Below are 16,973 nucleotides of genomic sequence, written 5' to 3'. Positions count from 1 at the left end.
CAGGGGTGCGTGCTCAGTCCCCTCCTGTACTCCCTGTTCACCCATGACTGAATGGCCAGGCACGACTCCAACACCATCATTAAGTTTGCCGATGACACAACAGTGGTAGGCCTGAAGACCCGACAACGATTAGACAGCCTATAGGAAGGAGGTCAGAGTCCTGGTGTGGTGCCAGGATAACAACCTCTCCCTCAACATGATCAAGACAAAGGAGATGATTGTGGACTACAGGAAAATAAGTACCGAGCATGTCCCCATTCTCATCGACAGGGCTTTAGTGGAGCATGTTGAGAGCTTCAAGTTCCTTGGTGTCCACATCACCAACAAACTATCATTGTCCAAACACACCAAGACGGTCATGAAAAGTGCACGACAAAGCCTATTCCCCCTCAGGAGACTGAAAAGATTTTCTTATGAGTCCACAGATCCTCAAAAAGTTATAAAGCTGCACCATTGAGAGCATCCTGACTGGTTGCATCACTGCCTGGTATGGCAACTGCTCGGCCTCCGACTGCAAGGCACTACAGAAGGTAGTGCGTACGGCCCAGTACATCACTGGGGCCGAGCTTCCTGCCATCCAGGACCTCTATACCAGGCGGTGTCAGAGGAAGGCCCTCAAAATTGTCAAAGACTCCAGCCACCCTAGTCATAGACTGTTCTCTCTGCTACCTCACGGCAAGCAGTACCAGAGCGCCAAGTCTAGGTCCAAAAGGCTTCTTAACAGCTTCTACCCCCAAGTCATAATACTCCTGAACAGATAATCAAATTTATTTGCATCAGAAAATACTCTGGATACATTCAGTAACATCATAAGAATATTCCTGCAAAATGTGGGGTAGGTGCAACATAAGACAAAAACATTATAAGGGTTTGAGTGAGAGGACTAATTGGTGTCTCCAAGTGGCCACACACCTCTCCAAAGTGTGCACAGTTCCTAAGTAATTTCAATGTACTTTTATGACTCGAGTCTTCAACTATAAGGTGCTTTTTTGAGCTCTCCTAGCTGTGCCATTGAGGAAATAGAGCAAGCACTTTTGTAGTCGTTTTGTTTGGAACAAAACTCTGCATCTCCGCCATCACACAATTACTGTTGTTTTCGCAATCCAAAAACGGCCATTATAAATTGCAATCTGGGACAGGTGGGTATCATATGAAAGCTTGTTCTATTGCCAACATTACCAGCAAAGTTTAAAATACAATATTACAGTGTTAGGCTTTCACAATACAATTCTGAGAAACATAATAATTTTGGTGCGCATAGAAAGGAGTCATGAGTGCGTGTGCCGCAGCGAATTTTCTTCACAATAGACAAACATAGGTTCATTCTGTTCAGAACAACCCAGGGTAAGACGACATGTCATCTTGTCATAAATGTTCACACTGTATATGACATGAGTTTTATGATATGGAAATATGAACTGCACATTTGGACTCAGGGGTGTTTGGCTTGCTTGTATGTATCAAAGCGGTACTTATTATAATCCTCAACGTCTCATCTTTCAAAATACATAGAGTCCTTTTAATTTATAGCACTCAGACATCTTTTTTTTTTTTTCTTTCAATTAGCAGAATGGATGGGGGGCAACTTCTTGTCGCGTGCGGTGCTCAAGTTCAGAACAGCTGTCAGTCAAAACCCATAAAGCGCTGTGAAGCGCAGAGCCAGAGCTCTGACGTCATGTATAGCATGTTACTGTACAGCGGAATGGCAAAAAAGTACTTTTTACTGTTCTAATTACGTTGGTAACCAGTTTATAATAGCAATAAGGCACCTCAGGGGTTTGTGGTATATGGCCAATATACCACAGCTAAGGGAATTGTCCACAATATTTTCCCCACACATCTCTCATACAGAAACATGCAATTTCCACTGACATGTCAGTTTTTCACTGGCAGGTTTAGTGTGGCCTAATATTGTAATCTAACCTAATCTGTTCACCAGTTTTGCTACAGTGTTACTGAAGGCCTGTGTGTTGAGCAGCACTGAGATTTACACACAGATTACATTTGCATTGTTACAAAAACCACTGGTGGTCAATTCAAATAAAATAAAATCCAATTTTATTTGCCACATGCGCCGAATACAACAGGTGTAGGCATTACAGTGAAATGCTTACTTACAAGCCCTTAACCAACAATGCAGTTTTTATTTATTTATAAAAAAGTAAAATAAAAAAGTGTTAAGTAAAAAATTAATAAAAGCAAATAACTAAAGAGCAGCAGTAATGTAAAATAACAGTAGGGAGGCTATATACAGGGGGGTACCAGTACAGAGTCAATGTGTAGCAGCAGCGTAAAAGAGGGGGATGGGGTGGAGTGGGGGGGCAGTGCAAATAGTCTGGGTAGCCATGATTAGCTGTTCAGGAGTCTTATGGCTTGGGGGTAGAAGCTGTTGAGAAGCCTTTTGGACCTTGACATGGCGCTCCGGTACCACTTGCGTGCGGTAGCAGAGAGAACAGTCTATGACTAGGGTGGCTGGAGTCTTTGACAATTTTTAGGGCCTTCCTCTGACACCGCCTGGTATAGAGGTCCTGGATGGCAGGAAGCTTGGCCCCAGTGATGTACTGGGCCATACGCACTACCCTCTGTAGTGCCTTGCGGTCGGAGGCCGAGCAGTTGCCATACCAGGCAGTGATGCAACCAGTCAGGATGCTCTCGATGGTGCAGCTGTATAACTTTTTGAGGATCTGAGGACCCATGCCAAATCTTTTCAGTCTCCTGAGGGGGAATAGGCTTTGTCGTGCCCTCTTCACGACTGTCTTGGTGTGTTTGGACCATGATAGTTTGTTGGTGATGTGGACACCAAGGAACTTGAAGCTCTCAACCTGTTCCACTACTGTCCCGTCGATGAGAATGGGGGCATCTTCTTTTCTCTTGATCACGTTGAGGGAGAGGTTACTCACCTCGTATTGGACGAAGATTCTGTATTTCCAGTTTGTTTTTGCATTTCATCCAAAGTGATATTCATCCCGCCAATGCAATAATATAAAAGATATGCTAGTAGCAGTTAAATATCGCAAGATTACCTGGCAAACCCATTCTTGTCGTTAACAGTCAAGCCCTAATGGAAACGTACCTTCTTGGCTATCTGTGAGTCCTCTCCCACAGACTCCGTTTGCCACCATCCTCATATGTTTCTTCTGAATTTGAGCTCTCCTCCCCATCACAGTCCTGCAGCAGGGCAGGTACACAGGGAAAGATTAACAGTCAACAATCAAAGGTTTACAATAAACAGTCAACAATCAAATCTATCAAATTTACCATTCCTCAACTCATGGTAAAATATTTTATAAATCTGACAATTTAAATTGACAGATTGTCACCACAGAAAGCCATACCTCTAAAAAGATCAACCTCTCTTTTTTAATCAATACATAAGCTTTGCTGCCAAGCCACAAGGGAAAGTGATGCCGTTGAGAATGACTTACCATCTGAACTCCAGACAGATCCTTCTTCAGGCCCGTCACCGTCTTATAGAGGATCTACACCATAAAGAGATCACAGCCATTAACACTGAAGAGACAGATTAATAATCACAAAAGTGCAGGATTGATCAATCAAATCTTTTGCGATCCGATAATTCAGGCCAACTAGACAGTTTGCGATGTGACGATGTGATTTTTTTTGCAGTTGCTACTGAAAAAGTAACAATAAATATCTGAACTAGAGAAATGTGTAATTGTGTATAAGGAAAGTTGGGGGTTGACAAAGTCAACTTCTTTGGTTTTAGAATGGTGTATTTGAGCAGTTACACCAGGGTTTTAATCAACTCATGTTGTCATTCTGCATGATGCGCGAGGACTCATCGTCTTCATGTTTGTCATGGCATCAACATCACGATCGTAGTGACTCACTTTGTATTTTTATTTATTAGGGATCCCCATTAGCTGCTGCCAAGGCAGCAGCTACTCTTCCTGGGGTACAAACACATTAAGGCACTTACATTACATATAAAACAAAAGATTAAACAATACATCATATAACATTATTACACCACTACATATCTACAATACAAAATGTATAATACCACCATACAACAATATTACAATGTACGTGTGTGTAGAGTGCATGTGCTAGCGTGTGTGTGCGTATGCGTGTGTCTATTCCTGTGTGTGTGTGTATCTCTTCACAGTCCCCACTGTTACATAAGGTGTAGTTTTATCTGTTTTTTTAATCGGATTCTACTGCTTGTATCAGTTACCTGATGGAATAGAGTTCCATGTAGTCATGGCTCTATGTAGTACTGTGCGCCTCCCATAGTCTGTTCTGGACTTGGGGATTGTGAAGAGACCTCTGGTGGCATGTCTTGTAGGGTATGCATGGGTGTCCGATGCTGTGTGCTAGTAGTTTAAACAGACAGGTCGGTGTATTCAGCTAGTCAACACTTCTTACAAAAACAAGTAGTGATGAAGTCAATCTCTCCTCCACTTTAAGCCATGAGAGATTGACATGCAAATCAAATCAAATTGTATTTGTCACATGCGCCGAATACAACAGACCTTACAGTGAAATGCTTACTTACAAGCCCTTAACCAACAATTAATTTTTAAGTAAAAAATAGATAAGTAAAAAATAAAATACAAATACAATAAGAAAAATAGAAAGATAACAAATAATTAAAGAGCAACAGTAAAATAACAGTAGCGAGGCTATATACAGGGGGTACCGGTACAGAGTCAATGTGCGGGGACACAGGTTAGTCGAGGTAATTGAGGTAATATGTACAGTTGAAGTCGGAAGTTTACATACACTTAGGTTGGAGTCATTAAAACACATTTTTCAACCACTCCACAAATTTTTTGTTAACAAACTATAGTTTTGGCAAGTCGGTTAGGACATCTACTTTGTGCATGACACAAACAATTGTTGGAAAACTTACTTACAGACAGATTATTTCACTTATAATTCACTGTATCACAATTCCAGTTGGTCAGATGTTTACATACAGTAAGTTGACTGTGCCTTTCAACAGCTTGGAAAATTCCAGAAAATGATGTCATGGCTTTAGAAGTGTCTGATAGGCTAATTGACATCATTTGAGTCAATTAGAGGTGTACGTGTGGATGTATTTCAAGGCCTACCTTCAAACTCAGTGCCTCTTTGCTTGACATCATGGGAAAATCAAAAGAAATCATCCAAGACCTCAGAAAGAAATGTGTAGCCCTCCACAAGTCTGGTTCATCCTTGGGAGCAATTTCCAAACTGCTGAAGGTACCACGTTCATCTGTACAAACAATAGTACGCAAGTATAAACACCATGGGACCACGCAGCCGTCATACCGCTCAGGAAGGAGACGCGTTCTGTCTCCTAGAGATGAACGTACTTTGGTGTGAAAAGTGCAAATCAATCCCAGAACAACAGCAAAGGATCTTGTGAAGATGCTGGAGGAAACAGGTACAAAAGTATCTATATCCACAGTAAAACGAGTCCTATATCGACATAACCTGAAAGGCCGCTCAGCAAGGAAGAAGCCACTGCTCCAAAACCGCCATAAAAAAGCCAGACTACGGTTTGCAACTGCACATGGGGACAAAGATTGTACTTTTTGGAGAAATGTCCTCTGGTCTGATGAAACAAAAATGGAACTGTTTGGCCATAATGACCATCATTATGTTTGGAGGAAAAAGGGGGTGCTTGCAAGCAGAAGAACACCATCCCAACCTTGAAGCACGGGGGTGGCAGCATCATGCTATGGGAGTGCTTTGCTGCAGGAGGGACTGGTGCACTTCACAAAATAGATGGCATCATGATGAAGGAAAATTATGTGGATATATTGAAGCAACATCTCAAGACATCAGTCAGGAAGTTAACGCTTGGTCGCAAATGGGTCTTCCAAATGGACAATGGCCCCAAGCATACTTCCAAAGTTGTGGCAAAATGGCTTAAGGACAACAAAGTCAAGGTATTGGAGTGGCCATCACAAAGCCCTGACCTCAACCCTATAGAACATTTGTGGGCAGAACTGAAAAAGCGTGTGCGAGCAAGGAGGCCTACAAACCTGACTCAGTTACACCAGCTCTGTCAGGAGAAATGGGCCAAAATTCACCTAACTTATTGTGGGAAGCTGACCCAAAACATCGCCGGCGGAGGAGAGGCACTCGGAGCGGCCTGCTGATTCAACTTAGGAGGCGCGCACACCACCCACTGCTTCCAAGTACACTACTCGCTACTGTTCAGTCTCTGGTTAACAAGTCCGACGAACTATGGGCAAGGATTTCTTTCCAGAGAGACATCAAGGCCTGTAACATACTCTGTTTCACGGAAACATGGCTCCCTTGGGATATTCTGTCGGAATCGGTCCAGCCAGATGGGTTCTCAGTTCATCGTGCAGACAGGAATAAATATCTCTCCGGGAAGCAGAAGGGCGGAGGTGTGTGTTTCATGATTAATGACTCATAGTGTAACATAGTAACATAGAGAAACTCGAGTCCTTCTGTTCAACCGACCTAGAGTATCTCACAATCAAATGCCGACCGTATTATCTCCCAAGATAATTTTCTTCGGTTATAGTCACGGCCGTGTATATCCCCCCTCAAGCCGATACCACGACAGCCCTCAAATAGCTTCACTGGACCTTATGAAAACTGGAAACCACATATCCTGAGGCTGCATTTATTGTTGCCGGGGATTTTAACAAAGCAAATTTGAGGACTAGGCTGCCGAAGTTCTATCAACATATCGACTGTTGCACTCGCGCTGCCAAAACCCTCAACCATTGCTATTCGAACTTCCGGGATGGTTATAAGGCCCTCCCCCGCCCTCCTTTCGGCAAATCTGACCATGACTCCATTTTGCTTCTCCCTTCCTATAGGCAGAAACTCAAACAGGAAGTACCCGTGCTAAGGACTATTCAACGCTGGTCTGACCAATCGGAATCCACGCTTCAAGATTGTTTTGATCACGCGGACTGGGATATGTTCTGGGTAACTTCCGAAAATAATTTAGACTTATACACTGAAACAGTGACTGGGTTTATCAAGAAGTGTATAGGGAATGTTGTGCCCACTGTGACTATTAAAACCTACCCTAACCAGAAACCGTGGATAGATGGCAGCATTCGCGCAAATCTGAAAGCGTGAACCACCGCATTCAACCATGGCAAGGTGACTGGGAATATGGCAGAATACAAACAGTGTAGCTACTCACTCCGCAAAGCAATTAAACTGGCAAAACATCAGTATAGAGTCGCAATTCAACGGCTCAGACACGAGACATATGTGGCAGGGTCTACAGACAATCACGGACTACAAAATGAAAATCAGCCACGTCGCCGACACCGACGTCTCGCTTCCAGACAAGCTAAACACCTTCTTCGCCCGCTTTGAGGATAACACAGTGCCACTGACGAGGCCCACTACCAAGGACTGTGGCCTGTCCTTCTCCATGGCCGACGTGATGAAGACATTTAAGCATGTTAACCCCTGCAAGGCTGCCGGCCTAGACGGCATCCCTAGCCATGTCCTCAGAGCATGCGCAGACCAGCTGGCTGGTGTATTTATGTACATATTCAATCTCTCCCTTTCCCAGTCTGCTGTTCCCACATGCTTCAAGATGGCCACCATTGTTCCTGTACCCAAGAAAGCAAAGGTAACTGAACTAAATGACTATCGCCCTGTAGCACTCACCTCTGTCATCATGAAGTGCTTTGAGAGACTAGTGAAGGATCATATCACCTCTACCTTACCTGTCACCCTAGACCCACTTCAATTTGCTTACCACCCCAATAGATCCACAGACAATGCAATCGCCATCACACTGCCCTATCCCATCTGGACAAGAGGAATACCTATGTAAGAATGCTGTTCATTGACTATAGCTCAGCATTCAACACCACAGTACCCTCCAAGCTCATCATTAAGCTCGAGGCCCTGGGTCTGAACCCCGCCCTGTGCAACTGGGTCCTAGACTTCCTGACTGGCCGCCCACAGGTGGTGAAGGTAGGAAACAACAACTCCACTTCGCTGATCCTCAACACTGGGGCCCCACAAGGGTGCGTGCTCAGCCCCCTCCTGTACTCCCTGTTCACCCATGACTGCGTGGCCAAGCACGCCTCCAAATCAATAACCTCTCACTCAACATCAACAAAACAAAGGAGATGATTGTGGACTTCAGGAAACAGCAGAGGGTGCACCCCCTATCCACATTGACGGGACCGCAGTGGAGAAGGTGGAAAGCTTCAAGTTCCTTGGCGTACACATCACCGACAAACTGAAATGGTCCACCCACACAGACAGTGTGGTGAAGAAGGCACAACAGAGTCTCTTCAACCTCAGGAGGCTAAAGAAATTCGGCTTCCTGTCGGGCTGTATCACCGCCTGGTACGGCAACTGCACCGCCCACAACCGCAGGGCTCTCTAGAGAGTGGTGCGGTCTGCCGAACGCATTACTGGGGGGAAACTACCCTCCCTCCAAGACACATACAGCACCCGATGTCACAGGAAGGCCAAAAAGATCATCAAGGACATCAACCACCCGAGTTTACATGGACACATCTGAAATCAGGTTACCTGATGGGACTTAAATAAATGCAGAATACCAGGCGTTTTAATTGGCATATGCTTACTTAGATTTTGGCCTTATGCCAATTAAGATAAGGAGAGTAAAGTGTTTACATGAGTATTGCCATACTCGGCATACTGCCATACTCCATTTAATATCTCATTAGTGTGCATGTAAACATACTCAATATTTAAATATTTTATTTGGACATGCAAGGAGGTACTGTAGGGTGGGCCAGGCCACCTAAGGCCCGCCCATTATGCCGGCCCTGCTACCAGGGGGTTCTCTCCAGTCTGAGAGAAAGGTTACCTCCATAGAGATAGATAGAGAACTCATCTTTATATCTGTGCCATTAAAACGTCTGTGACAGCATGGACAGTACCATTAATGCAATCTCATTTTGAAGTAGTCAATTTTCCCGGTGACTCCAACAGGGTCACCGGGAGGGATCAGCCAATGAAGTTGGAAGTCCCACCCAGTTGACTACATTAAAATGGTGGAAGCCCTCAATGGCGCTAATACGGCCTTTGGCCACTAGAGGCCTCTATCATTATATTATGAAGCTCTGAAATGCGACTTCCTACTGATGTTGCACATGGGGATGTGTGAAATGTAGTCCTCAGCCTTAAGTGCCCCGCTGGCATTGCCTCATTAGCTAGCTTTTGAAGTGGCATGATAAGACGCTTGAGGAGGGCGGTCACGTCTGTTTGTGAGGCAGAGGTCCCGAGTTCGAGACAAGTATGGGCCTAATTGGGAGGAAATGGTACTCCCTAAGCAAGCAGTGTGACATCCTTTATACTTGTACAACACAATTCAGTTAAGATAACCTTTGTGTGTGCTGTTGACTCCGAGGCATGCACTGTCAGAGTTGGGAAGTATTTCTGTTACATGTATTTTAATTACTTCTGAGTATTTTGTCATTTGAATTACACTGGGCTGAACTACACTCCAATGTATTTTGTATATTGTATTTTCAAAATACAAAATACTTTTCAATAGCTTTTTTAATAGCGGTTCACATTTTGTGGCCCCCATTTCATCCTGCATTATTACAGAAGTCTGATAGCACTATGGTGTGATAAGAGAGTCTGTTAAATGAACTAAATATAAATGTATATGTAAAAATGAACAATTGCAAAGCATGCTGAGTATTATTCTAATGAGCTCCGCCCGAAACAACACACAGCGTCCTTTGCGGTTCATTTTGGTATGTTCATTTTCACATATACATTTAAATCTTGGTCATTTAGCAGACAAACGTATCCAGAGTGACTTGCTCAACTAAGGCAGTTAAACAAAAACATATCACAGTGATAGCAAGTAAAACTTTTTGTAACCGTTACTGAGAATGTTTTTGCTGTTCGGGCCAGCTACTTGCAAATGTATTTTAAAATACAAAATACATGTATTTGTATTAAATACATTAGAAAATACACATTTTTCATAGTTCATTTTGATACAAAATACCATAAAGATCAATGTATCTGTATTTGGTCATTTTTGCCCATCCCTGTGCACTGTCTAGTCAAAGTCCAAGTCTTGGGTCGTATTCACTAGAGTGACTAGAACAGCGTTTTCCCAAACTAAGGTTCACGACCCCATGTGCGGTCACCTGATTTAAAAATTGGGTTGCAAAAAAAACAACTCTGAAATAAAATTAATAAAATCACACTAGGTTCATAGAACCTCAGTAACCTCCGGTAGCCGTGCTAGATGCGGTCGTAATAAACAGAGCGATTTCTGTTTTCTTCCCACAAATGTAGCTCCATCTTTTGAACCAAATCACTGAAAGACAAGACTCAAGAACACGAATGTGTCTTCTGTTTCCCTCTACAATGCCTACAAGCTGTGCAGGACTCATTAGCACAGAGTGGACAACACCAGGCACTAAATCAGACTGCGGGGAAAATAACATAATCCGTAACCAGGCTTCCATCCAACCTTTCTATGCCAGTAAAGTACATGTTGGATAAAAAATGTCATGACAGGCCTGATGGAAACATAACATTTGTCGGGAAACTTTTTAAATGTTGACAAAAATAAATACGCTAGACAAGGTGGAATCTTTTTGTTTTAGGAAAATGTTTTATGCGAGAAATGTCAGCGGAAATGCTTTTATGAGCAAATATGTATATATTATAAACTGGGTGGGTCGAGCCCTGAATGCTGATTGGCTGACAGCCATGTTATGAAAAAACATTTATTTTTACTGCTCTAATTACGTTGGTAACCAGTTTATGATAGCAATAAGGCACCGGTTTGTGATTTATGGCCAATATACCACGACTAAGGGCTGTGTCCGGGCACTCTGCGTTGCGTCGTACGTAAGAACAGCCCTTAGCTGTGGTATACTGGCCACATACCACACCTCCTCTGGCCTTATTGCTTAAATACCCATCATATTAAAGTACATTTGGGAGTCACGGGGTGACATGTTGTGTGGTACTCCCACTATGACTCGTCGGGAAAGCATGCAGTTCATTAGGCTACAGATTAATTACATTTATCGAGGGTCTTATTCTGGTGACATGATCATTGATGCTTGGCTGCCATTTGACAAATAAAAATAATCTCACTCTTTTGTCCATAATAATCTCATAATTTAGGCTATACTAGCACTGTATCTGCGAGCTGTTGGCTAGAGCACACTCGCTATATAACGCAACAAAACATTTTGTGAGAAAATCATCAGTAGAGTTGAAAATGCGATGGAAACCCATTTAACTTTTTTTTTTTTTTTTTTTGGTACATAGGAATATAACCGCAAAATTTATTTTTATGCGCACTACGTCATCACGCAATTCAATGGAAACATATCTCTGGTGGGAAAATGCGGATATGGTTATTATGCGAATTTTTGGATATTCACATGTATTTCAGTCACGTGAAACTATACTTCCTTCAGATTGAAATACTGTCAAAAGTACTGTCAGACTGATTTGTAATACACCGTCAGTCTCAATTAAAAATGTAAACATTGGCAGTTGATTACATTACATTTTTGACATGGTGGGTTTACATATAATTTTTTTCTAATGGGTCGTGGGCCATAAAAGTTGGACTAGACTACATTTGTCCAATAAGAAACTCTTGTTTTCATTGACTACATTGTGCACAAATAAATACGACCCTGGACTTGAGTAAGCAACTGTATTTCTTCAAAGCATTCTAAAACTGGTGCCTGTGTGTTAAACCTCAGGGGCAGATGGGGATAGAGTGCTCCTGTCCTGTTTCCAATGGAAAGCGCACAGGCCAGTGGTCATTACCCACACCCTAGAGGACCTCCCATGTCCATCCCTGCACACCTCAAGCCTGTGCGGGAACCAGCGCTCGTGACCCCCACAGCTTCCTGGAGTGGCTATGGCCAGTGAGCGCCAAAGTTAGTTGGTAGGTGTAGAGCCATATACAGTGCCTTGCAAAAGTATTCATCCCCCCCTTGGCGTTTTTCCTATTTTGTTGCATTACAACCTGTAATTTAAATTGATTTTTATTTGGATTTCATGTAATGGACATACACAAAATAGTCGAAATTGGTGAAGTGAAATGAAAAAAATGACTTGTTTCAAAAAATTCAAAAAAATAAATAACGGACAAGTGGTGTGTGCGTATGTATTCACCCCCTTTGCTATGAAGCCCCTAAATAAGATCTGGTGCAACCAATTACCTTCAGAAGTCACATAATTAGTTAAATAAAGTCCACCTGTGTGCATTCTAAGTGTCACATGATCTCAGTATATACATACATACATACATACATACATACATACATACATACATCTGTTCTGAAAGGCCCCAGAGTCTGCAACACCACTAAGCAAGGGGCAACACCACTAAGCAAGGGGCACTACCAAGCAAGCGGCACCATGAAGACCAAGGAGCTCTCCAAACAGGTCAGGGACAAAGTTGTGGAGAAGTACAGATCAGGGTTGGGTTATAAAAAAATATCCTTAACTTTTAATATCCCACGGAGCACCATTAAATCCATTATTAAAGAATGGAAAGAATATGGCACCACAACAAACCTGCCAAGAGAGGGCCGCCCACCAAAACTCATGGACCAGGCAAGGAGGGCATTAATCAGAGAGGCAACAAAAAGGAAACTGGTCAGAATTGAAGGAATGATGGATGGCGCTAAATACAGGGAAATTCTTGAGGGAAACCTGTTTCAGTCTTCCAGAGATTTGAGATTGGGACAGAGGTTCACCTTCCAGCAGGACAATGACCCTAAGCATACTGCTAAAGCAACACTCGAGTGGTTTAAGGGGACACATTTAAATGTCTTGGAATGGCCTAGTCAAAGCCCAGACCTCAATCCAATTGAGAATCTGTGGTATGACTTAAAGACTGCTGTACACCAGCGGAACCCATCCAACTTGAAGGAGCTGGAGCAGTTTTGCCTTGAAGAATGGGCAAAGATTCCAGTGGCTAGATGTGCCAAGCTTATAGAGACATACCCCAAGAGACTTGCAGCTGTAAAATATTGTATGTATTGACTTTGTAGAGCCTTTGTCTTATTTCTTGTTTGTTTCACAATAAAAAATAATTAGCATCTTCAAAGTGGTAGGCATGTTGTGTAAATCAAATGATACAAACCCCACCAAAAAACAGTTTTAATTCCAGGTTGTAAGGCAACAAAATAGGAAAAATGCCAAGGGGGTGAATACTTTCGCAAGCCACTGTAGTTATAATGAATATCTAAATGTGGCTCTGGGTACTTGTATGAGAGAGGAAAATCTCTCTCAAATAGCACACACATGCAGAAAGCTGGTGATGATGATTGTTGTTGTTCATTGTTTACAGTCACAATACAGCAGCCAGCTTCCTTTCGACATATGTCTATCCAGAGCACCAAACACCTGTGAACCAAGCCCTGCATTGCACAGTATTCAGCCTGCTGCTGCCCGAAGGCATCTACTCACTGCTGCAGGAACTGAGGTAAGTTCACCTTCTGCAACATATCTGAATGTATCGTCAAACAAAAGGCAGTATTTGTAATTCAATATTGGTGAGACAAAAAAGGTGTCCAAAAGGGAGAACAGTACAGATAGTACAATGAGATTGCAGCTTTATACAGTTCACTCCTAAAACACCATCTTAATTATCTGGTTCAGTGAAGGCATTTAGCAAAGTCCCAGGTCATCATTGACAGCGTCCTACAGAGTTCGAACCTGCAAAGCCGCACAGTCTAGGGACATGCGTCTGCAACTTGATAACAGCTGTGGACTGTGAATTGAGCTTGTCAACTGTATTGCCCAAAAAATTGCTCTCCTTTGGTTTTGTTCAATGTTTGGAAATTCACTTATATGAAATACGTTTTTCAAAAATCAAGTCTTAAATATATACTTATTTACTCTGTGGTCTTCTCATAAACTTATGCGGTAATTTGACGAGCCCAAATTCACAAGCTGGCTGTCACTGACTGCGCACGGCTTCAGGGACAGTCCCAATTCCTGGGGGGAGACAACACAGGTTCCACAAGGGAGGCGAGAACTTCTACAACCTCGTCCTCTTCAAGAACCAGGACTACTGGCTGCACATGGGCACAGGCTCCCATGATGACATCATGCAGAAGGTTTTCGTTATTCTTCTTTCTTGGTTTTATACGCTTGGAGAAGGTATTGTACAAAACTGTTCACAAAAATTGATTGCTTCTCAATTGTGATTTTTGTAAAGAAATACTTATTTGCGTCATCTTGAATAAAACAATTGAGTCCCACTGAAGTGCTCATAGTAAAAACAATATATATATATATATTTATACATACATACATACACACACACACACACACACACATTTCAGGAAACAAGAAGACCACTGCAAACACCAACACTAGGGTACATTTAATTTCAAGGGATTAAATTGAAATTCAATTAAGGAGTGGAATATTGCTTGTTATTTTTATGGTAGACATTTCAAGTCCTGAAAGGACTGAGTTGAAATGGATTGACCCGAACTCTGACCAACACAAAATAAAAAGGATTTTAACAAGTTCTAACAGTTTATTTTCATAGCGAGAATATATTTCAGCAATCTATATAAAAACAAATATATATATATTTTTAGTTTGTACAGTAAGTATAATAAGTTCAACTACAAGATAGGTCCCATGTATGCTAAAATAGTGTACCAGGATTTCAGTCTAAAGGCAGTTCACACAGTACATACAGTGAGGGAAAAAGGTATTTGATCCCCTGCTGATTTTGTACGTTTGCCCACTGACAAAGAAATGATTAGTCTATAATTTTAATGGTAGGTTTATTTGAACAGTGAGACAGAATAACAACAAAAAAATCCAGGAAGACACATGTCAAAAATGTTATGAATTGATTTGCATTTTAATGAGGGAAATAAGTACTTGAACAAAATCCCCTCTCAATCTGAAAGATTTCTGGCTCCCAGGTGTCTTTTATACAGGTAACGAGCTGAGATTAGGAGTAAACTCTTAAAGGGAGTGCCCCTAATCTCAGTTTGTTACCTGTTTAAAAGACACCTGTCCACAGAAGCAATCAATCAATCAGATTCCAAACTCTCCACCATGGCCAAGACCAAAGAGCTCTCCAAGGATGTCAGGGACAATATTGTAGACCTACACAAGGCTGGAATGGGCTACAAGACCATCGCCAAGCAGCTTGGTGAGAAGGTGACAACAGTTGGTGCGATTATTCGCAAATGGAAGAAACACAAAAGACCTGTCAATCTCCCTCAGCCTGGGGCTCCATGCAAGATCTCACCTTGTGGAGTTGCAATGATCATGAGAATGGTGAGGAATCAGCCCAGAACTACACGGGAGGATCTTGTCAATGATCTCAAGGCAGCTGGGACCATAGTCACCAAGAAAACAGTTGGTAACACACTACGCCGTGAAGGACTGAAATCCTGCAGCGCCCGCAAGGTCCCCCTGCTCAAGAAAGCACATATACATGCCCGTCTGAAGTTTGCCAATGAACATCTGAATAATTCAGAGGAGAACTGGGTGAAAGTGGTGGTCAGATGAGACCAAAATTGAGCTCTTTGGCATCAACTCAACTCGCCGTGTTTGGAGGAGGAGGAATGCTGCCTATGACCCCAAGAACACCATCCCCACCGTCAAACATGGAGGTGGAAACATTATGCTTTGGGGGTGTTTTTCTGCTAAGGGGACAGGACAACTTCACCGCCTCAAAGGGACGATGGACGGGGCCATCAAATCTTGGGTGAGAACCTCCTTCCCTCAGCCAGGGCATTGAAAATGGGTTGTGGATGGCTATTCCAGCATGACAATGACCCAAAACACACAGCCAAGGCAACAAAGGAGTGGCTCAAGAAGAAGCACATTAAGGTCCTGGAGTGGCCTAGCCAGTCTCCAGACCTTAATCCCATAGAAAATCTGTGGAGGGAGCTGAAGGTTTGAGTTGCCAAACGTCAGCCTCGAAACCTTAATGACTTGGAGAAGATCTGCAAAGAGGAGTGGAACAAAATCCCTCCTGAGATGTGTGCAAACCTGGTGGCCAACTACAAGAAACATCTGACCTCTGATTGCCAACAAGGGTTTTGCCACCAAGTACTAAGTCATGTTTTGCAGAGGGGTCAAATACTTATTTCCCTCATTAAAATGCAAATCAATTGATAACATTTTTGACATGCGTTTTTCTGGATTTTGTTGTTGTTATTCTGTCTCTCACTGTTCAAATAAACCTACCATTAAAATTATAGACTGATCATTTCTTTGTCAGTGGGCAAACGTACAAAATCAGCAGGGGATCAAATACTTTTTTCCCCTCACTGTAGTTCTTCATACTGAAAAATTGGAAGGGTGAGGGTTATACAATTCAGACTTAGTAAAATAGTTTGCTGCTGTACCAAAATAGAGTCAATTTCAACAATGCTTCTTGGACTCTGAACAGAATGAGTGAATTCTGTGTGACTAAACAAGCCTCCTGCCATCATGCTGTGCCAACATAGGATAAATTATTATTTATATAATACATTTTTTCAACAAGAAAAATGTTTGAAACATTGGGTTGAGGAGGTGCAGTATGGGTAACCTAATGAGATATGACATGCTTATCAGGCACAATATTTGGGGGCAGATTGACTTACAGAAAATAGATGGAACGACAAAAATGTAAAAAAGCATGAGTCTTTTGAAAATCTGTTATCCAGCTTAATCTGTAATGTGAATGACATTATGAAAGTATTCAGACCCCTTGACTTTTTCCACATTTTGTTACGTTACAGCCTTACGCTTTGAACACACCGACTGCGTCATTGCGCAAAATAGTATGCAGCATCATCTAGATGTGTGTAACAAAAGTTCAACATTCACCTTCTGCTACCATTTCTGTCAACCCGTTTACGCATACAGTTTGACACATACGTTCGATAAATCCAACGAATGCACTGCAACTGCCTCTGCAACGCATTATTCTAAAATGGATTAAATAAATAAACAAATCGCAATCTTAAACAACACCCCATAATAACAAAGCGAAAACA

This window comes from Coregonus lavaretus (genome assembly GCF_964263955.1).
Source record: "Coregonus lavaretus genome assembly, chromosome: 23".
In the NCBI taxonomy this organism is placed as follows: domain Eukaryota; kingdom Metazoa; phylum Chordata; class Actinopteri; order Salmoniformes; family Salmonidae; genus Coregonus; species Coregonus lavaretus.
This window is presented reverse-complemented; position numbering follows the sequence as displayed.